The 23,920-nt window shown below is 37.0% G+C and overlaps 1 long non-coding RNA gene across 12 annotated transcripts in view; it reads right to left on the bottom strand.

Moving 5' to 3' along the window:
* Positions 1–23,639, bottom strand: part of LOC147364803 (uncharacterized) — a 120,839-nt gene extending 97,200 nt beyond the window's left edge. For 8 of the 12 annotated variants that reach the window (XR_015135003.1, XR_015135008.1, XR_015134996.1 and 5 more), the window contains exons 1-4: positions 23,470–23,625; positions 23,165–23,236; positions 22,438–22,513; positions 20,815–20,901 (exon numbers count right to left, since the gene is read on the bottom strand). This is a non-coding gene — a long non-coding RNA (uncharacterized LOC147364803). Of the gene's footprint in view, positions 1–9,998; positions 10,130–12,896; positions 13,019–18,603; positions 18,740–19,034; positions 19,819–20,814; positions 20,902–22,437; positions 22,514–23,164; positions 23,237–23,469 lie in introns of those variants that run through there. The other 4 variants (XR_015134998.1, XR_015134997.1, XR_015135004.1 and 1 more) reach the window with 4 other exon arrangements.
* Positions 23,640–23,920: the final 281 nt, after the last annotated feature.

Genomic DNA, 23,920 nt, shown 5'->3' with positions numbered 1-23,920 from the left:
GAAGGGAACAGCTACCCACTCCAGTACTCTGGCCTGGAGAATCCCACCGCAGAGGAGCCTGGCAGGCTACAGTCCGTGGGGTTGCAAAGAATCAGACACAACTGAGCGACTTTCACTTTCACTGTCACACCATTTGCTTCAGTATGTCTTTCCCAAATCATTTAGTTGAGGGTTTTGTTTTCTTCCTGTATTCTTTATTTCTCCTCCAGGGCTCTGGACTCAACACAATACTTATCAACACTGTATTGAGAACACTTCTTTGTGTTTGCAGTCTTTTCCAGGGAACTGTGTCAGAATCTTTGACTTATCCCTAATTTCTCGCTGCTGGGCACACTTCTTTCTAGTTAGATTACATCAACATGTGTATGGAAATAAACACCATGGCAGATGTACCATATACCACTGGAGTTCAAATAAGAGGGATACCAAACAGTGATCAGGAAAACTCTCATGTGACAGATGACACTTGAGGACAGGTTTCAAAATGTGTAGAAGTCCCAGGATAAGGCTATGGGGCATCAGGGGAAAATGAATCATCCAGTAAGAGAGGATTGTCAGCTATATGAGCGAAAGTTTAGTAAGAATTCAGTCTGCTTGAATTCAAAGGGTTGGGTAAGGAAACTGCATTTAATTTGGTAAGCAATGGGGAATTACATAATTAGATATAAACTTTAGAAAGACTGTCTGACAGGAGAGTGAAGGAGAGACTGTTATAAGGAAAGAAGAGGTAGAGGAACATATGAAAAATAAGGAAAATTTAAATTTGGGGTTTTTAATGAAGATATAGATTAGAAATGTTGAATTTGAGAGATGTAATGTAGCTAGAAATCACAGAGTGGAGGTATATCAGCTTCAACTTTTTTCCTTTCAAAAACAAATCAATAGTAAGCAGACAGATCAAACAACAGAAAGAGTGAAATTATATATTTCCCTGGCCTTCAAATCATCTCTTTCCCTCTCTCTTTCAACTTTAAAAAACCTTTAGCTCTGTATCATAAATGAAAAATTCTTTCTCTACCACAGGGGTGGTAGTAATAACCAATACCACTCTCTTTACTTTCAATATTTCGGCAAAAGAAAATGTATATACTTATTAATATGAGAGTGATTTTTACATTTAAAAAATGATATACAAACTGTCATGCTTTGCATGTCCCAAGTACTATGGAATAAATTTTTTCCATCAGTTCTTTAAAAGCATTATGTGAAATGAGATATCATTATATATTGGTGAATCTAAAAATAAGTTTATAAACAAAAATCAGAATCATGAATCCAGCTCTAGGTTATAAAAGCCAGATGACATAAGTAGTAATTCTCCTGTAGCATACCACGTAATTACTAACAAACTCTTTTCCTTGACTTGATCATAAACTTGCTCTTCAACGCAAATCTATGTCCTTTGTTTTAATCTCTAACGAGTAGGCCACTTCTGAATTACAAAAACCCCCAAACAAGGGGTGCTCTATCTCAATTCTTACTACATCTTTGGAAACTATCAACGTAGGAAGGCTGCCTTTCACAATGTTTTCTCTTGTCAATTATTTTAATTTTTCAAGTTTAGGATTATGACTAGCTCCCAGACAATAATGGATGAGTTTATGATGTCATAAAACTAAGATATATATCATGTGGATTTCTTTGGTAGGGGTATATATTAAATAAAAGGACTCTAATAAATCATTAAGGCCTAATGCCTTTACACAAATCACAAAACCCTGGATAAACAAAACTAAAGCCTGCTGGTACTTAGTGCTAGTATAATTTCTACCAGCTTCCCTATTTCCAGAGTAGAAAGAAAATGAGGATTATCGTGGATCCCTCCTGGCCTAAAGCTTCTTCAGCTATCACCTCCTTTTTGACCCTACTTTGGTTCTATATCATATGTATAGAAATATTCATTACTCAATATGTCATATGGCACTGAAATGATTTTATATCTGTTTTCTCTAAAAAAAATGGGAGGTTGTCATTTTGTTTTTGTAGATCTCAGTGCCCTGAACAATGCAGAGCCTAGCACACAGTAGGCCCTCTATAGATGCTTGTCAAAATGAACTAGTGTGTGCTCACATTGAGTTTTTGCTGTTTCACATTTATGCATTTATAAAACACAGCCACTTTTGTAGACCAATTACCCAAAGTGCTAGGGAAAAATATGGACCATTCCTTTATGAAATCATAAATGCTCATTAGTAAACTGGATGATACTTAAAAGGCAACAACATAATGTGAAGTGTGGCGATATACAGACATCATCTTAATGCATAGCCTGGGTGTAGAAATTTTGAGGTTAATGCTGGATTTTAATATATGGATAAAACATCAATAGGAAAGAATGCACCAATATCTTTAAAATGCAATTAAAGATGTATTTGTGTCAAATTGCTGCAGTGAGCTCAAGTTAGATAACAGTGAAAATTTCAGTTTGTATCATCCTATCAAAAGGTCCTAGTATGAGGGCAATCCTGAAGGCTATGCTTTTAATCACAAGAGATTGTGGTAGAGAAATGTTTTTTCTCTACCACAAAAGGACAAAAGCATAATAACTCTTTCTAACAGGGATGTTGAATATCAAGCCCAAGAAAAAACTCAAGGAATAAATTGGACAGTTAATTCAGTAAATGCACACCTGCTGAAAAGATGAGTAGCCATAGAATCAAGTATGTAAAGATACTGCCTCCTAAATAGGTTTTGAGGTTTCCAGTAGACAGTACTGTAGATAATATTTCCCTTACAATTAGGCCAACAGGGTAACTAACTGCTTATCCTATTAAGAAGATAACCATGCTATCCAATGGATACTATTCAGGGGGAGAAGGAGAAGAAAGGAGCCCCCTTCTGGGTAGCACTTCTACAGCACAATTCATTTGTGTAAGACCCAGTTACTCATTCAAAGCTAGTATTCAAATCACCATTCTTAATTAAAACTGTTGGCTGTAGTGACTAATCTGTGGATGGTTTTGAGTTGCTGCCAAAGATATATTTCCAGGAGACAGGGGAATGGGGGAGCAAAAAATAAGCTTTATGGGAAGAGAAGCTCTTTTCCCATAAATGATAAATCAATCCATTATATTTGTGATAATCAATGCCCTGGATCCTCTTCATGTCATGGTGGGAAGAAGGAAAACCTTAGTGGCTAATCATTATTAATTCATTCATTGCACTAATATTAATCATAAAGAGCTAATGTGATATTAATGTGACTGTAATGCAGGCTTCAACAAGAATTTCACTCTAGAATAGAAACACAGTATAGATTTTGTTTTCTAACTTAGTTACCCAACAAGTGCTTTTTAAAGATTTTAAGGGAAGAAGGAAACATCTGACAGGCTCTTGACCTGAGTATGGAACCAGGGGGAATTATACTGAGGGTTCACTCATAGATTTCCTGGTTGGCATAAGGGTTGTCTGAGTCAGTCAGCACTTCTGACGTTGAAATGTTCTTCCAGGAAATACGTGTTGCTGACTGCTGGGGCAGCAGTCGCAGCACAGTCAGGTTTCTCGGAATAGAATCTAATCCCTAATGGTGCCTGTCATTTCTTGAAAGGAGTTCGAGGGGGGATGAACAAGTAGGGCAATAAAGCCTGACTTCCAATTTTGAATTTAAGAACCTTTTCTGGAATGACTTTAGTCCAGTCTCTTCAAACGTGTAATAGGATTCACTTCTGAAAAGGCAAAAGCAATCTCAATTCAATAGAGTCAGTGCTTCAGAAATCAAGGAAAACGTGATCAATGTCCATTCCTCCTGTCTTAGCCCTAAGGCAGGCCACCATCTTATTGGAAAAACTCAACAGCTGGGTGATCTGGCAAACACTTGGGGCAGTAGAAGCGAATAAGGTCCAATACAATCTGACTCACCTCACTTATCTCTTACTGCTTGCATTAAAGGAGCAGCTAAGAACTCCTCACATGAATCACATTGTTTCTCGCCACCTTGCTTTGTTCACGTCAACTTCTCTGCCTAGAAGCCCCTTCTTTCTGATCCACAGACTAGCTTCCTCCTCCTATTTTAAAATTCCAGTCCAGCATCCCTTCCTCCAGGAAGCCGTCTCTGCTACTTCCTTCTCCTGAGTCATTTCTATGCTTGCTGAAATTTCTGGGTGCCCATTTATTGGAATCCATTCTTCCCCTAAACATGAATTACTCAACACGTAGGTGTATTTCTTATTTATTCTTTCTAACCTCAGCACTTAACTGAACACCTGCCACATAGTAGAGAACTCAAAAATGTTAAATGAGCAAATTACTGGAATACATGAACAAGTATGTTAACAATATGTTTGAATATAAATCTTTCATTTTAAGATTTATGTCATACTAGGCACATCAGTAAGTGCTCACATAATATTTTCCAGCATACGTCTTCAATCTGTTGACTGTTTTACAATTTCTTCATCTTTTTTTCTTAGTAATCCCTAATGTCACCCTTTTTCTAATTCCGACAAGTCTCTGCAGCCCAGGGTAAGGTTACACTACTATTAATTTCACCTTTTCCAAATTTCATCTTTTCTTCTGATGGTTATGTTTGGGAGAAAAATCTATGGATGTTTCTTCCTGATGTAATCTATGATTTCTCCATCTACAAAACTGAACAACTAATATTAGAACTAAGCCTTGTGATACGGTGTGACAGACCAGAGGTGTTGCTGTAAAGTCACGCTACTAAACATCAGGCCTCTTCCTTTTTCATACCTCTGACAGATTTTGATGTATTTTGGAACAAAATAGAAAGAGGGATAAAAGAGAGGGATAAACTATTGTTCTCCTTCGGGTCAGTGTTCTCCTAATTTTCAATTATATATGTGTATAACTTCCCACAAGTTTATAATTTCATGGATCCTCTTTAGGCTCCTCAAATTTGACACCTCTAAAAATCTGGAGATCCTCAAACACTTTTCTCTGTTCCCTATGGAAGTCACTCATGGTGGCACTGTCTCAGTGATGGAAGGCTAGAGGTCTTAGTCCATCATGACTTCCTTTCAGTTCCTAAGTGTGTGCATCTGGAGTGCTATCACTTCCACTTTCAAAATCCCTTTTGAATACTTCCTTTCTTTCCCACCTCCAGGGCCTCTGTCTTCTCATTTTTCATTCATCTTATGCAGTAGCTCCTGAACTAGCCCTGCCTTCCAGGCTCCCCTCCCTCTTTCATGTCTTCCCCACTCAAAAATAGTTATTTAATTACATCATGCCCCTGCTTAGGACCTTTAAGATGCTCAGTATAGGATTAACTCTGAAGTCCTTAGGGTAATACTCATGGTATTTTCCAATCCATCCCCTAAACACACTTCCAAGTTCATATCATGGAGTTGAAACTCATTCTCTTTCCTCTGGTCACATTTGGAATTTCAGTAGTTTATACTGGCTCAGTGGTAAAGAATCTGCCTGCCAGTACAGGAGATAAGGTTTGACCTCTGGGTGGGGAAGAACCCATGAAGAAGGAAATGGCAACCCACTCCAGTATTCTTGCCTGGAAAATCCCATTGACAGAGGAGCCTGGAAGGCTATAGTCCACGGGGTCACCAAAGAGTCGGGCATGACTCAGTGACTAAACAACAACAAATAACAAAAGTTTATACTGAGGATGGCCTGGGAAGACAGGAATCAATTATTTGTAAAGGGCCAAGGATTATGCTGGGTCTTGTGTGTGTTGTCTCCTCCTATTCTACAAGAACTCCATGAAGAGCCTATTAACTTCTATTTTAAAAATGGAACAGCAGCAGCAACAAACCATGGCCCAGAAGAGTTCCATTCCACGTTTCCTAAATGACTGAGGCGGCATTCAACCTGAGATCCACCTGTCTCTACGGTCTTTCTGCGATACCATGCTGACTGGAATTCCTCAGAAGTGCTTTTTGTCTGCACTTGTATGCTCTTTTCAAGGGGATTTTCTTCTCTCTGTAATATCTGTGTCCATTTTCCCTATTCTACCTGTTAATCTGTTTATATTTAGCTTTTAGCACCTATATTTCATATAATTCTTTTTATGAAATTTGCTTCATTTTCTTTTCTCTCTTGATGCTTCACACATAAATCTGTCCTATTGCTTATTTCATTCAATTGCAATTGTAATTACCAAACTGTGCCATTTTCAATGTCAAGGAGAACATCTTACAAGCATTTCTTTGGAATCCCACACCTTATATAAACATCTGGCACATAAGAGCTTTAAATATACTTTAAGGTAAGTGTGAGTGAATGAATGTGTTTCTAAAATGAAGGTATGAGGTTCATATCTTTCTCTGAAAATTCAGATGTAAAAGACATAAATTTCATTTATTACATTTCTAAGCCAATTTTTGACCATATTAAATCTTCCTCCAAGTCTCCATCCTACTGGACTGATGATAAATTTAATTTTGTCAGTTTGGAAGTCCTCAAATCTACAAATTTTATGAGGTGCACAAAAGTTGGCAAACAGAATAAAAACTCTTTTTTTAAACTCCGTTATGGCTGCCTTAGGTTTTTCCACTTTCCAACCTACATGTCCCTGTGGACAGGTCATCCTGCTAAATTGTGTCAAGCCTCAACAGGGCAACTTTCCTGAGGTTGAGAAATCTAGTACCCGGAGTCATCACTATATGCAGGACTTGGTCATCCCGCTCTGAGTTTCTGCCCCTGCAGCACACTTGTTCTTGGGGAATATACACGCTCTCTACCTACTTGCACAGTCCATCTCCTCCCCAGTCACGCTAGAACTTGCCTCTACCACTCCCCTCAACATAACCCTTTCATAGAGGTAATGAGCTGAAGCTTTCAGAAAAAGAAAAAACAAGCAAGAGTCAAGGTTTGTTCAGTTGACTTCTGCTTTAGACCCCAGAACACAATCACTGAATGAAGTAAGCAAACACAGAGGCCTTAGCTATTTTCTTTAAATGAGAGAATAGGGAAAAGGGAATAGATGTTTGAGAGCGCTTATTCTTTCTTATTCCTCTCAACTGTGAAAGCACAAGTTCATATCTTAAAAACATATCTTGCCATAATGTCTATACACTTGTTTAGATACCGTGTTGTATATCATTTGAAGGGGAATGGCTGTCCAGTGTAATAGTTTAAACGTGAACTCTAGAGCCAGTACTTTATATTCAAATTCCTGTTCTAATACTTAACTAGCTTATCTGTATCTCTATTTACCAACTTATAAAATACAAATAATAACAGCACCTTCTTCATGAGGCTGTGTGACTGCTAAATCGGTTCATGTATACAAAGTCCTTACAATAATGCCTGGCACATAGCTAGTTCCATATATGTGTAAATTAACACTTCTGTCACTGTATTCTTTAGTGAATAATCCAGTATCTTGTCTCAAGACATTTTATCTCTGATAGCTCTTCTAAATACTAGTTCAAATTTCCAAATGGATGCTGAAACTATTTCTAAGTGTTTGCTGACATTGAAACTCACATATTAAAACCAAAACTATCATTCCATCCAAACAAACTCTATTCTCATTAACTTTATTATTATTATTATTTTTTTTTTACTTTTCCAAGGCCTTCAAAGCAAGTTAGTGAATCCTACTGAATCTCTAATCACTTCCATTTTCACCATCACCACTAGTTGTGACCTAATTAGAGTAAGCCCTAAATATTGCTGGGTTCCACGTCCAAGGAATCAACCACATATATAAAACATTCAGATAAAAGTCCAGAAAGTTCCAAAAAGCAAACCTTGAACTTGCCAGCCTGGCAACGACTTACATAGTATTTACAGTGTATTTACAACCCCTGCTGGGCTGCCGTCTACGGGGTTGCACAGAGTCGGACACGACTGAAGTGACTTAGCAGCAGCACATAGCATTTACATCATATTAGGTATAAGAAATCTAGAGATGATTTAAAGTATACAGGAGGATGTGTGTAGGTTATATGCAAATACTATGCTATTTTATTTAAGGGACTTGAGCATCCACACATTTTAGTATTTGAGGGGTCTTGGAGCCAATCCTATATGGATGCAGACGGATGACTATACATACATATCAGATGAAACAGTATATGAATTTCTTCTAATTAGAAAGTATTTTAAACTGAATGAAAATAAAAACACAATATTATCAATTTGTAGGATGTCATTTAAACAGTACTGAGGGGAAAACATATAATACTAAATACCTATATTCTGAAAGAACACTCTCAAATTAATGATTGCATCTTTAATAAATTATAAAAAGAGAAACACAAAAGGCCTAGAAAAGTCAAAATAATCTTGATAAAGAACAGAGCTAGAGGAATCTAAAAAAAAAAATACAACAAACATGAATAAACCAAAGAAAGCCAATTTACAGATGTGAAGGACAAACATGATTATCAGTGGGGAGAAGAAAGAAGAGGCAGTATAGGATTAGGGGGGAAAGAGAGTTATATGAGATTACATGAAATCATCTGTGTGAAACTTTTGAAAACTGTAAAGCATTATAGAATTTAAAGAATCTTTTATTCAGTTAAAATACCATTAAAATAAAAACAAAGTTAAACCAAAGAGGAGATAAGTGATAATAGAGATCAGAACATAAATCAATTAAATAGAAAACAAAAACATCAATGGAACAAAATTCTCTTTCTGTGGAATCAACAAAAGTGATAAACTTTGAGTCAAAACAGGAGTAAAAGAGAGAAGCACAAATGACCAATATCAAGAATGAGAGGATGATCTTCACTACATGTTTGACATATTAAAGTGATACAAAGGAAAGGTTGTGAATAATTCTATGCCAGTAAATTCAATAATTCAGAGGAAATGAACAAATTCTTTGAAAAGCACAAACTACCAAAGTTCAAACAAGAAGAAACAGATAACCTGAACACCTGTATATCCATTAAGAAATTGATTTTTCTGTTTAAAATATTTTTTTCTCAAGAAAATTTCAGGCCCAGATGGCTTCACTGATGAATTCTATCAATATTTAAGGGAGATAAAAATACCATTTTTATACAAATTCTTCCAGAAAATTGAGGAATGCTTCCTAGCTTATTTTATGAGTCTATCACTGCCCTTATATCAAAACCAGAAAGAAACAGTATGAGAAAAGAAAACAATACCAATAACTTCATTTACATAAAGATATGTTTAAAATTACATAGATCTAAAATTACAAAGATATAAAAATATTCTAAACACAAATTTAGCAATTCAAATCCAAAAAAAAAAATATATATATATATATATAAAGGGGATAAAATGAATCATGAAAGGTAGGGTTTATTTCAGGAATGCAAGTGTAGTTTAATACTCAAAAAAAACTCAACATAATCTACTGTATTAACAGGCTAAACATGAAAAACTACTATGATCTTCTTATTAGGCATAGAAAAAACATTGAAAAAAAATTCCCTTGTGGCTCAGCTGGTAAAGAATCTGCCCGCAGTGTGGGAAACCTAGGTTCGATCCCTGGGTTGGGAAGATCCCCTGGAGAAGGGAAAGGCTACCCACTCCAGTATTCTGTACTAGAGAATTCCATGGACTGTATAGTCCATAGGGTGACAAAGAGTCAGACATGACAGAGCGACTTTCACTTCACTTCACTGACACCATCAACATACCACTTAGCGGTGGGAAACTGTGCTTTCCCACTTAGGAACAAGACAAGAATGTCTTTTTCAACTTTATTTAACATTCTCTTAGAGGTTCTAGCTAGTATAACAAGGAAAGAAAAGGCATCTAGATTGGAAAGGGAGCAGTAACACTGGCTTTATTCACAGATGACATGACTTCCTATGTAAAAAATCCACTGGAATCTATAAAAAGGCTACTAGAACCATTAAGTGAGTATAGCAAAGTGATAGTTTACAAGATCAATATTCAAGTAACAATTTTATTTTTATGTATTAAGAACAAACAATTGGAAATTAAATTTTAAAAACTACCATTTACAATAGCATCAAAAATATAAAATATGTAAGGATAATTTAACCAAAAATGTGCATAATCTGTAGCCTGAAAATTACAAAATGTCCCTGCAGAAAGTAAAGGTGATCTGATTAATTAGAGAAATTTACCTTGCTTATGGATAGGAAAATGCAATCTCACCAAGATGTCAAATCTCCCCAAACGGATCCACAGATTATCTAGACAGTGGTGACTATTTTAACTTCTCTTTGACAAGGATACTCATGTCATGAACATGCATCTGTCAAAATATACCAAATTTTACACTTTAAATTTGTGAAACTTCTTTACAAGGGCTTCCCTGGTAGCTCAGCTGGTAAAGAATCTGCCTGCGATGCAGGAGACTCCAGTTCAATTCCTGGGTCAGGAAGATCCCCTGGAGAAGGGATAGGCTACCCACTCCAGCATTCCGGCCTGGAGAATTCCATGGACTGTATAGTCACAGGGTCGCAAAGAGTTGGACACGATTGAGTGATTTTCACTTCACTTCTTTACAAGTTACTAATAACCTTAGTAAAGTTGTTTAAAAAAATTACAAAAACCTCTCCAATGCTCTCCATAGTTCTCATGTGATAAAATGAGAGCTTTTTAGTGGGAAAAAAAATGAGCTTTAAGGTTTTCCTACCAGCTAAATCACTTTCACTTCTTTGAGTATGGGTTCTCCCATCTGTAGAGCAGACATAATGTCTGGCTGAAATGATTGTTGTTATAAGTAATTATAACATCCTATTTAAAGTGTCTAGGATAGTAAATTATATCTAGTTTTTAAAATACCTTAAATGCAAGGTAACAAGTGTAAACAATCATCAGCGATTGCCTTAGAGACCTGTCACTATTTAAAAAGAAGAGACCAGGGCATAAAAGAACTGCTGTACATTCCTGAGTTCACATTCTGCCTAGGGCTCATTCTGAGTTTATGGCACTTAATAATTTATAGAACCTTATGCTACATACAATTTTAAAACTTGTGAATGATCACAATGAAGTCTGTGATTTGGTAACAATACCTGAACTTTCATACCCTTTCCTAGGCAAGTATTTGTTCACAAAATTACAACCTTATCTATTGAGAGGTAACTCTTGCCATCGACTTTTTAAAACATGTATGAATCTCAACCTAAAACAAATTTGTTAGACCATAAACGCCATTTGAAATGTACAGTTTTTCTTTAAAACTTAACATGTATCTCTGAACTTCAGCAGTTGAGTATAACTAGGTTTACAACTATGGGCGAGACCATAACATTTCTAGATCTCTGTTTCTTCATTTTTATAGAGCAAGGCTCGGATTATATGACTTCCAAGATCTTTTTCTGCTTTCAAAATGAATTGCTGGGATAATATATGATGAATTATTGGAATTCTTGAGGATTATGAATTAATCTTGGATATTTTGAAGCATATTGTTGAATATTTAATTTTATAACAATCATTAAAATACATCTGTGTTTTATCAGAGCATTATTACAAGCTTATGGAGATATTTTCTTTTTTGGGTAATTTGGATCAGCAGAAAATTCAGAGCTCTCAAAATTGGAGAAAGACTGGATCCATTGATACCACCTTCATAAAGTCTGAAGAATATCATTGTTTTAAAATAAATGTCAGGGAATAGGGCCAAAGAGTGGTATGGATTGGATTATACTATACTTACATTAATTGCTATTTTTTTTCTTTTTCAAGTATACACATTGAAAAATAGAAAATATTTTTTTAGTTTGTTGTACTTGGAATATTTACTTCAGAATACTCAGTTTTACTCTATCTCAGAAGATGACAGGTTAAAGTGTATTCATATTAAAGCTGGATTTCTCAATAGCCTGCATTTTATTTTGGGTTACAAATTTTGGAAAAGAAAATGAACATTGGGAAATAGGATTGATTTGTGTGTGTGTGCACATTTGTGTGTTACTGCCAAGATTTTAAAAGAAAAATAATAGCCAATAAAATAGGCAATTTTGTTGTCCATTTGTCTCATACCTAAGGTTTTATCTTTAAAAAGCCATTGTTCTTTGTCTACTTGCCTAATACATGTATGTGTGTATGTTCTGGTAAAAGCTGTAAATATGCTTTGCTGAATATAATGCTATAGGAATTCACAACAGAAAATTTAGACATAATGGTGTCTCTACTACTTTAAGAACAATATCAGGGATAACGAACTTGCATATTAGTAAACAAAAATACTCCTGTACTCTTACATATCCACATTTGTATGTGGTATGTGTGTGTGTGTATATATATATATATAGAGAGAGAGAGAGAGAGGGGCACACAGACACATACATACACTGAGAATATTTTAAAAGAAACTTGTCAAAATCACAATAGAAGTTGAAGAGAGCACTCACAAAATTTCCAAATCTCTGGATAATACCCAGAATAATTTTTTTAAGAAATGGAAAAATAATTATAAAACATATTGTGTTAATAAATCAGAAAAGGCACTTGAGATAATCTCATAAAATGTTATAGCTTAAATAATGCCCTTCATCAGTATTCTTTGTTTAACATTTTATGTTTATTGATAAATGAAGATGCATTTAAATAATTCAAAGAAAACATTAGCTGCAAGCAAGGAATTAATAATTGATAGGACTGGAAGGACTCTTTTCACTTGGGAAATAGATAATATTAGCTTAATGTGGGGCTGTAGGAACAGAGGAAATGTAATGGATCTGCCTGCTTTAAACTGATGATGGTTATTGTGGCTTAAAAGTTGCTACAAAGGCAAAAGCGGGACAGCTCGGCAAGTGCAATAGATTTCACTCATAGGAGCTGACAGTGCAAACTGCGGTCTGATGTGTCAGATTTATACACGGGAGGAGACCTAATGATCATGACATAGACTAAGGAGATAGGAAAAAAAATAAAATGCGCGTTAACCATAATTGGAAAATGGAAAGAAAAAAAACCCTTTGAACATATCATGATGTTAAAAATAAGAAAAGATTTTACTTTTCTCCATCACTATGTTTGAGGATGGAGGCCAGTTAGAATGTAGCTACCTTGCTTTTGATCAGACACCCATCATAAGGTTTGAGTTAGATTCTCACGGCAATTCAGTCAGGGGCTCCAGCTGCACATGTGCAATGCCAGCATCTTTGGAGGGTCATGAGAGATGAACACCCTCAGAGAGAAGAGACACATATGTTGGCTATTTTCATCTCACCTGTATTTGTCCTTCTCCAAATATTAAAGAAAATTGAGTCATACACATCTGGGAGCTCCAGAGGCCATTAATTTGGCTCAGTCTTCTCCCTCTCCTCTTTCACTCCCACTCTCCGGGGGAGAGAGTTATTTTTGAGTGTGCCCAGGTAAAGTCCAGATTACTCCCTGGTAATTCATCTTTTCCATTGGGAAGGATGCCTCAATTTTCTAATCTGGCATAATTTAAATGTATGTCTTTAATAGTTATATTTAACCCATCTTGGCCCAAAAGGACCTCTAAATACAATCAGTCATTTAAGAAATCATCCCTCAAATTTGTCACTTTTGCTTTAGAACATTAAAAACATTTAGAACATTCCAAAAAAGGCAAATTTGGAATTAGTTTCAAAAAATTATCTCTTTGCTAAAATTTCAGCCACTTATAAAGTCTATGATGTGGAATTTCAAGTTTTTGTACACACTCAATATTAAGGAAACAACTATACATATTTTGATTAAATCTTAAAGATCAACATCCTTCTCTTCTCATTCCCACTCTTCACACAAAACTCAGAAAAGAAACCATATAAAGAAAGGAAAGGCAAAATAAATCTATATTTCCCCCCAAAGTTCAGTTTCTTCATTTGAAAAGGAAAAAGAAGTACAATAAAGTCATATCCTCAGACACCTCCCCAGGGCCCAGGCAGGCTAAATAAAAGGGTGAAGTGAGCTAGATGAAGAGGGGAAACCAAAATGAAGAAAGAATGAGCAACTAATGTTGCTTAAGAGCTCTAAGTTATTGCCATGCACAAATATGGATTAAGTATTGCAATGTATTCGATTTTCAAGAGAAACAAGAAACGTGATTTTTATTCTCTGTATGGCATCTCACAAGCTTGAAATGTGAGACCAAATTCAAATAACTTACTTGAATTGGTCCATGTTATACAGAGCAAATAGATGTGCCAGCATGACCATAAGTCAAGGGAGTGAATCCAGCCAGAAACTCTGGTGCATATTGAATGGGCCTCTTGCCTTCTCATTAAGGCATGAACTCACTTCCACTAGAAGTCTCTCATTTGTGCAGACTAAAATCTCTCACTTTCATCATTGCTTTATTTTGGAAGCCAGTTTTCCTGTGGTCAGCAGACACCAGGCTAATTAGAACTTTATGTGACTGCATTTTCAAAGTTTTTCTTAAAATTAAGTTTTAAACTGATTATGAAGAATATGTGCTTAGTCTTAAAAGCCCAGAAATCATCCATAATTCCACCATCTCAGAGCAACCACTCTTAGTAGTTTAGTGTATTGCTTTTTCTTTTACTTTCCTATATATGTGCATTAAGTTTTTGTATATACTCAATTCTATCAATTCCTGGGTCAGGAAGATCCCCTGGAAAAGGAATAGGCCACCCGTGACAGTACTCCTGGACATCCCTGGTAGCTCAGATGGTAAAGAATCCGCCTGCTATGCAGGAGACCTGGATTCGATTCATGGTTTTGGAAGATTCCCTGGAGGAGGGCATGGCAACCCAGTCTAGTGTTCTTTCCTGGAAAATTCCCAGGAACAGAGGAGCCTGGTGGGCTACAATTCACAGGGTTGCAAAGAGTTGGACATGACTGAGCAATTAAGCACAGCACACAGCAAGGGAACATTACATAATTTCTTTTGGTTACATCTTACAGATTTAATTTATAGTATATAGTAACTAAATTTATAATGTATATTTAGTTCTGTTGCAACACTATTTTTCAACATTATGAGTTCTGGTATACATACTAAAAGCACTTCTAGAAAAGGATATTATTGATTGCATAGCTTTTTAAAATTTTTCTAAGACCTAGATCTGATTCCTTAATAATTGGAATTGAAATAATAATAATTGAAATACTACTCAGACATAAAAAAGAATAAAATTGATAGTTACAAAGACATTAATTGACTCAGAAGGTATTATGCTTAATGAAATGAGTCAGACAGAGAAAAACAAATACTGCGTGATATCACATGTGGAGCTAAAAAAATTAAACTAGCAAACTTAACAAAAAGAAACAGACTCACAGATATAGAGAACAAGAGATAAGCAAGATAGGGACAAGAGATTAAAGTATAAACTCACTGCAGATGGTGACTGCAGCCAGGAAATTAAAAGACGCTTGCTTCTTGGAAGAAAAGTTATGACCAACCTAGATAGCATAATCAAGAGCAGAGACATTACTTTGCCAACAACAGTCTGTCTAGTCAAGGCTATGGTATTTCCAGTAGTCATTTAGGATGTGAGAGTTGGACTATAAAGAAAGCTGAATGCCGAAGAATTGATGCTTTTGAACTGTGGTGTTGGAGAAGACTCTTGAGAGTCCCTTGGACTGCAAGGAGATCCAACCAGTCCATCTTAAAGGAAACCAGTCCTGAATACTCATTGGAAGAACTTATGTTGAATCTGAAACTCCAATACTTTGGTCACCTGATGCAAAGAACTGATTCATTTGAAAAGACCCTGATGCTGGGAAAGATTGAAGGCAGGAGAAGGGGATGACAGAGAATGAGATGGTTCGATGGCATAACTGACTTAATGGACATGAGTTTGAGTAAACTCCGGGAGTTGGCGATGGACAGGGAAACCTGGCATGCTGCAGTCCATGGGGTTGCAAAGAGTCGGACATGAATGAGCGACTAAACTGAACTGAACTACATATAAAATAAATAAACTGCATGGAAATATTATAAGGTACAAGGAACATACCCAATATTTTATAACTATAAATGGAGTATAACCTTTAAACATTGGGAATCACTATGTTGTACACTTCAAATTTATATAATATTGTAAATCAATTCTACCTGCATTAAAAAATATTCTCCTAAAACCTAGATCTGATATCTAAATAATTATCTTTGTTGAGGCCAATAAGTTTTATGCTAACCAATGAGGAAGCAAGTTAGAATTGGTGTAGGTCATTATGGCATGTTATGGACAAACAGCTTACAGATGTACAGGACAAATTTAAGATCAATTAGGGAACAATGACAAAGAATGTTCAAACTACCACACAATTGCATTAATTTATCATGCTAGCAAGGTTATGCTCAAAACCCAAGTTAGGCTTAAGTACATGAACTGGGAACTTCCAAATGTACAAGCTGGATTTAGAAAAGGCAGAGGAGCCAGAGGTCAAATTGCCAAGCATCCGCTGGATCATAAAAAAGCAAGATAATTCCAGAAAAACATCTGCTTCATTGACTACTTTAAAGCCTTTGACTGTGTGGATCACAACAAATTGTGGAAAATTCTTAAAAGAGATGGGAATACCAGACCACCTTACCTGTCTCCTGAGAAACCAGTATGCAGGTCAAGAAGCAACAGTTAGAACCAGACATGGAAGAACAGACTGGTTCCAAATTGGGAAAGGAGTACATCAAGGTTGTATACTGTCACCCTGCTTATTTAACTTATATACAGAGTACATCATGTGAAATACTGGAATGGATGAAGCACAAGTTGGAATCAAGATTGCCAGGAGAAATATCAACCTCAGATATGCAGATAATACCACCCTTATGGCAGAAAGTGAAGAGGAACTAAAGAGCCTCTTGATAAAAGTAATAGAGGGGAGTGAAAATCTGGTTTAAAACTCAACATTCAAAAATCTAAGATCATGGCATCTGGTCCCATCACTTTATGGCAAATAGAAGAGGAAAAAGTTGAAACAGTGACAGACTTTATTTTCTTAGGCTCCAAAATCACTGTGGATGGTGACAGCAGCCATGAGAAAAGATGCTTGCTCCTTGGAAGAAAAGCTATGACAAACCTAGACAGTGTATTAAAAAGCAGAGATATTACTTTGCCCACAAACATCCATACAGTCAAAGCTATGGTTTTTCCAGTAATCATGTATGGATGTGAGAGTTAAAGAAGGACCATAAAGAAGGCTGAGCACCCAAGAATTGATGCTTCCAAACTGTGGTGTTGGAGAAGACTCTTGAGAGTCCCTTGGAATTCAAGGAGATCAAACCAGTCAGTCCTAAAGGGAATCAGTCCTGAATATTCATTGGAAGGACGGATGATGAAGCTGAAACTCCAATATTTTGGCCAACCCGGATGCAAAGAACCAACTCATTGGAAAAGATCCTGATGCTGGGAAAGATCGATAGCAGGAAGAGAAGGGAATGACAGAGGATAAGACGGTTGGATGGCATCACCGACTCAATGCACATTAGTTTTGAGCAAGTTCCAGGTGATGGTGAGGGACAGGGAAGCCTGGCATGTTGCAGTCCATGGGGTCACAAAGGATTGGACATGACTGAGCGAATGAACACAAAAGGAGATCGCTATTAGTCAGGTACTCATCTCCATTCTGAGCTTTCCTATTTCTTAATAATATGTTTATTGATTCACCTATTCTTTAATCCACACATACTTTCATTTTTCTGGCTTTATTTTTAATCTTGCTTTTGGTGTTCTAGATGTTGTACTATGTTCTAGCAATACAGATACAAATATGACACAAACCCAAACTCTCATTAACTTTTTTAATAGAGGACACAGTTAAGGAAATGTATGACTAAAATGCCATATAAATACTAGAAGTGAAGACCTCAGAGACTTAAAGATTTCATTCTTTTTCCTTTGATATATGTTTTTAAGTTGTAAATGCAAATCTTTAATTTTTAGTCTCTAGTTACTAGTTTTGAAATTTACTACTCAGCTCTTGATTATATATTCATTATCATAAGCATTAAAAAACACTTACAAGTTCCAGTTAATTTATGTTTCTATACATACCTTACAGAATATCCATAGTCTCTGTGCTCAAAGAAGTTGCATTTTAGGTAACAGTGATGTTAAATGGTACTGATTCTAAAGTCGACTCCTTCAGACTTTTACAATTTCCAAACTTTTAGAATTTTAAATGTATTATAAAGAATGAAATGACCAGTTAGTATTGTTTTATACAAGATTTACTTTGTTGCCTACTTAAGTGTCTTAGCTTGTACTGATAGGAGAGGAATGCATTTGTTCCAGCTGAGAACAGATACAGGTTAACACTTGGAAAGCCTGTGCCCAAGAGCCCAGTAACTGAGTGTCAAGATTGGCAGCTATATAAACTGGGGATGGCTAGAAGTGTGAGCCTGTTTTATTCTGTTCAGGCTGCTACGCCCAAATGCTACAGTCTGGGTGGTTTATGAACAACAGAAATTTATTTCCCATAGTTCTGGAGGCTGGAAGTCTACATCGGATTTCCAGCATAGTCATATTCTGGTGAAGGCCCTTTTCCAAGTTGCATACTACCAACTTCTCAACTTCTCTGTGACCTCATATGGTAAAAATAGGGCTGGGAGTGACATGGGGTCTCTCTTATAAAAGCAATAATCCCACTTCAGGAGGGATCCACTCTCATGACTTAAGAACCTCTCAAAGGTCCCACATTTTAATGCCATCCCACTGGACATCAGGATTTCAACTTATGACTTTGAAGGAGACAAAAGCATTTAGGCCATAGTAGAGCAAGAGCGCACAGTGAGAAGATCAGGACTAAAAGAGGAAATCAGATAGCCAGACCTCACCAGGTAGTATGGCGGACTCTGTAGGGGGAGTAGGGAGTCCCCCTGTAGGGACTCCAGGGCTCAGATACCATTCTGCCTGGTTACTGAGTACCACCCTCCACCAATTTTTTATTCAGCTTGCAGCGCTTTCTGTACCTTGTCAAAAGAACAAAAAGCACAATTTGGTTACTGGTTTTAGAACTTCCTACTGTTGATTATGTAATAAAATTTGATATTAAATATGATCTGCAGATAAAAGTTTCAGAAGCCCAGACATTTGCTGTGCCTACTTATTTGTAAAGCAGGCATAGCACTTCCTAAGAACCATACTTACAAGCTGTTTTAAGAACTATCCGTACTTAAGGAGTTTGAAATTTAAAAGCTTAACTTAAATGTTAAATAAAAATTTAACTTTTTATTAAGAATATATTCAGAAATAAACCCACACACACATAATCAGTTTATAACAAAGGAATCAAGAACATAAAATGCAGAAAGGACAGTATCTCCAATTAAAGTGTTGGGAATATTGGACAACTACACACAATAAATGAAACTTCACTACTACCTCACACCAAATATATACAAAAAAATGGATTAAAGACTTGAGTGTAAAACCTGAAATCATAAAATTCCTAGAAGAAAACAAAGGTGGTAAGCTCCTTGACATTGGTCTCTGCAAGGATATTTTAGGTTTGACATCAAAAGACAACAAAGGCAAAAATAGATAAGTGGGACAACTTCAAACTAAAAAGTTCTTCACAGAAAACAAAACCATCAACAAAATGAAAAGGTAAATATGGAATGGGAGAGAATATTTGCAAATCTTATATCTGATGAGCGTTTAATATCCAAAATATATAAAAATGCAAACAACTCAATAGCAGAAACAATCCAGTTTAAAAATGGGCACAGGATGTGAATTGGCATTTTTCCCAACAAGATATACAGATGGCCAAAAAGTACATGAAAAGATGCTCAACATCACCAGGGAAATGCAAATCAAAACCACGGTGAGCTATCACCTTACAACCTAGAATGGTTATTATCAAAAAGTCAAGTAATAACACATGTTGGCAAGTGGGTGCCAGGAAGGGAGCCCTCAAGCACTGGTAGAAATGTAAAGTGATGCAGCCACTATGGAAAACAGTGTGGAAATTCCTCAGAAAGTAAAAATAGAACTACTGTATGGTCAACTTCTGGGTATTGATCCAGAGAAGATGCTGATGCAGCCACTATGGAAAACAGTATGGAAATTCCTCAGAAAATAAAAATAGAACTACTGTATGGTCAACTTCTGGATATTTATCCAGAGAAGATGAGAATACTAGCTCAAGAAGATATGCACCCCTGTATTCACTGCAGCATTATTTACAGTAGACAAGATATGGAAGCCGCATGTGTCTATCAATGCAGGAATGGATAAAGAAAATGGGGGATACACACATTTATTATTCAGCCATAAAAAAGCAAGAAATCTTGCCATTTACAACTACATGGATAAAACTTGAGGGGATTATGCTAAATGAAATGTCAGACAGAGAAAGACAAATATTGTATGATCTCGCTTATGGGTGGAATTTAAAACACGAGTTCACAATCATCACCACCACTCCCACAACAATAGAGCTCATTGATAATGGAGACTGATCTTTCTCAGGGAGGTGTAATAAGTCAGGGGCTGCAAATACAGCATGGGGACTATACTCGATAAAACTTGTATTGTGTATTTCAAAGTTGCTATGAGACTAGATCTTAAAAATTCTCACCTCCAGAAAAAAATTTTCTAACTATGCGTGGTGTTGGATGTTAACTAGATTTATCATGGATGTTAACTAGATTTATTATGGTATTATTTCACAATATATGCAAATACTGAATCAATACACATATAGGCACCTAATATAATATACACCTAAAACTAATGTACAATATTTCAATTATACCTCAATTCAGAAAAGTTTATTAAGCCATCTCAAAGTCCCATGGATGGTAGATAGTAAAAAAACAGCCCCCACCTTCTGCTTACCTCCAAACTTACTGATGAGAAAAGACATGTGAAACAAATGGAAAATAACACAAGACAAGGAAAAATTGCATCATTAAGGTCTAATACCTCATTCTACTCACTGGAACTTCTCTTTACAGAGACATTTGGTACATAAAGAAATTTGTTCTAGTTAAGCCATGGTAAACATCTGAATGTGGTAAAGTTGTGAAAATACTCTTACCTCGGTTCTTTATTCTTGGATGATTTCAAACTGATTGAAAGTGGTCTGTTCTACAAGCAAATCCTCATTTCTCAGCTCTCACTTTGCCTGGTGGGTTAAGTCAGGACATGTTAGGTTAACTTCTGCTAGCAAAGAGGAAAGAAAGATAAAGGATAATACACTAAAACTGAAGAGCAGAATTCAAAGCGATATCAGAAATAACCAATCAGTGGGAATGCACTGAAGTAACTCTTGAGTTGAATTCCCTACAGACATAAGGATTCCTCACACTGCACACACTAAGGATGGGCTAAGATCACAGGGATCGTCTGAGTTTGAAATCCCAAGTAACTCAGATTCTTGCTCACAGCTGCTCACCAGTCCTTTTGTCTACATTCAATGGTATGTATGTGTGTGTGAAAAAATCTCAGTCATGTCCCACTCTTTGCCACCCCATGGACTGTACCTGCCAGGCTCCTCTGTCCATGGGTTCTCCAGGGAACCCATGGACAGAGAATACTGGAGTGGGTTGCCATGCCCTCCACTAGGGGATCTTCCTAACCCAGGGATCAAACCCAGGTCTCCCGCATTGCAGACAGATTCATTACCGTCTGAGCCACCTGGGATAGTAAGCATGTATATAACGATGGGCTGCAGAAACCGCAGTGGCAGAAAGCAACTTTCTTCTCCAGCCAACATGAATCCTCTCAACACAACATTTAGCTGGATGAGCCAGCAATGACAGTAGACACATACATCTAGGATTTTGTTTTTTAAACTATATATACTGCTTTAAATAGCATGATTACAGCTGTTAAGTGATGCCTCCAGACTGAAGAGGACTGCAATGAGAAGCACCCTAGCCAAGAAGCATGGGAGCAGCATGCTTTTCTCATTATTGCCAATTAGTAAGGACAGAACATATGGTCACTTCACAAAGGTGAGTTACCCACCAACAAACAGGAATCCCAGCCAAGTTTCCCAGCCAGATTCCTTCTTTTAAATTCATTTATACTATTTCTATTTCTTCTTCTCTCTTGTTTTGAATTATTGTTTTTTTTTTCTTTCCTAATGGGGGCAGGATATATCTTAGGACACTCATCTCCAACCAGGAAAATAACTTAGGAAATAAGTGCTCAGAGTGACACCCTACCCGTAACCTATGGACAGTGAACAGCTAGCAGCTATAACTAAACAATGTTGTCCCTGGCAATAGAACAGGCAGGCCTGGTATCAATTTGGTTCTAATATTCAGTAGTTGGGTGGTCTTGGGGAAGTCATAGAACCTTATTTTACCCAAGAATCTTCAGCTATAAAATGGGTAAGCCCCATCTCAAAGTCTGCTGTAAGGATTAAGTAAAACAGCGGCTCCGGCAAGACCAGCGCTATGCCTGCCTCTGGCATGTAATCAAGAAGGACTGTTATTGATATTAATCTTAAAATGGCTTTTTTCTTTTTTTAATTTTCTGGTGACAATACAGAGCTTCAGAGAATTCTGACTGTAACTAAGGGGCCTTAAAGTGAAAGCAATTCCATTTTCTTTTCTCTAAAATGAAGAGAGCTCCTAGAGATGCCCAGCCCAGCAGTCCCTGCTCCCTCATGGCCCCACTCCCTTCCCTAGCTGAAGAGTTAGATCACACTCACCTTGATGGCACCCCAGCAGATCCAACCTTTGCCATTGGGGTTAATATTCATTGGCACCAGCCCTTCCACCAAGTAGCTGAGAGGGTCAGAGGAGAAGGAAATCCTTTATTTGGTTTCCAGAGGCCACTGATGACCCAAATGACTACAGCTGGGAACATTCCTGGGGTCCACTTTTAGCTGTTCCTGCTTATCTTCCTCCTTACCTGGAACCTTTTGAATGCTTCCATTTCTTTAGACTCTCTGCCTATATCACTATTCTCCACCCTCCCAATATATCTTTGAAGACGTTGCTGTTTTAAGACTGAAGATAAAGCACCTTAAATTTTTTTTAAAAAAGGTTGCACTTTTGTTTGTGTGAGATAGAGAGACACATTGTTTGTTCTTTGTAAAAAGCTTAAACAAGGTAAAAAAATGTCCTTAGAAGGCATCGACCCACTCCCATCCTGCAAGTTCCTGGGGTCAGATATTTATGTTCTCCATCCCCATCCTCCCCTTGTTAACAAAAAGGAACAATTTGAAGAGAAAGTATATATAATAATTACACTAAAAAAATACATTAAACAATATTAAAACCCCAAATAAGAAAAATTTAGCAGAATTGTCAGCACCATTTACCCTATTTTCTGACCCCTCTACCCTCTCCCACTCCAACACCCCTCTCCTCGCCTTCTCCCACACCTTCTGACAGAGTCTCTCACTCCCACAAAGCTCTGGTCACGTGACTCACCTTTGGTGGCTGAAGGAGACCTCAAATGGGTGGGCTGGGTGAGGACAGGGGCGCAGAACACTGGAGGATGGGCTGGGGAGAGGGGAGCATCAGGGAATGAGATGCTAAGAAACAGGCACCGAAGACTACCAAAGACTACACAAGAATTACACAAAATAATCGACCGTCTGAGCTACCGGGGAAGACCCTAAGCAAAAATACCTAGTACAATTCCTGTTTCATAGTAATACTTAGCAGACCAATAAAAGTATCGCAGCAAGGTTTCTCCAAGGTAATGTAACCAAACCAAGCTTGGGTCCACTCACTGGCACACAGTGAAGCCAATCTCCTGAAGGTTGTGGTGAAGGAAAGTGCCGCGTTCAGTACAAGGCCAGGCAAGCAGTAAGTGCAGCTCAGGCTCAAAAGACTCGAACTCCCCAATGGCTTTCAGGTTTTTAAAGACAGGGTGAGGGAGAGGGTTTCAGGGTATGCGATCAGCTAATGAACATTCTTCTGATTGGCTGGAGATGAGGTAATTGGGAGTCAACATCATCAACCTCATATGTTCAACTTCTCCCACCTGGTGAGGCTTTCAGTATCTGCAAAACAGCTCAAGGGTATGGCTCAGGATATTCTCTATAGTCTTTGAGGAAAACTAAAGGCGCTTGACTTGGTTGAATGGCTAAACTATTACTGTTTTGTCTTGCTTGACTCTTTTCCTTTGTGTCTGCATTTCCTCACTTCTGTGATTACATTTGCTCTTTGGGATTGCAAAAG

This window comes from Bos grunniens, chromosome 10, assembly GCF_055505025.1.
Source record: "Bos grunniens cultivar Pamir isolate PY7600 chromosome 10, Bosgru_T2T1.0, whole genome shotgun sequence".
Classification (NCBI taxonomy): domain Eukaryota; kingdom Metazoa; phylum Chordata; class Mammalia; order Artiodactyla; family Bovidae; genus Bos; species Bos grunniens.
The sequence above is the reverse complement of the archived record's forward strand: the minus strand, read 5'-3'. Positions and strand labels throughout refer to the sequence as shown.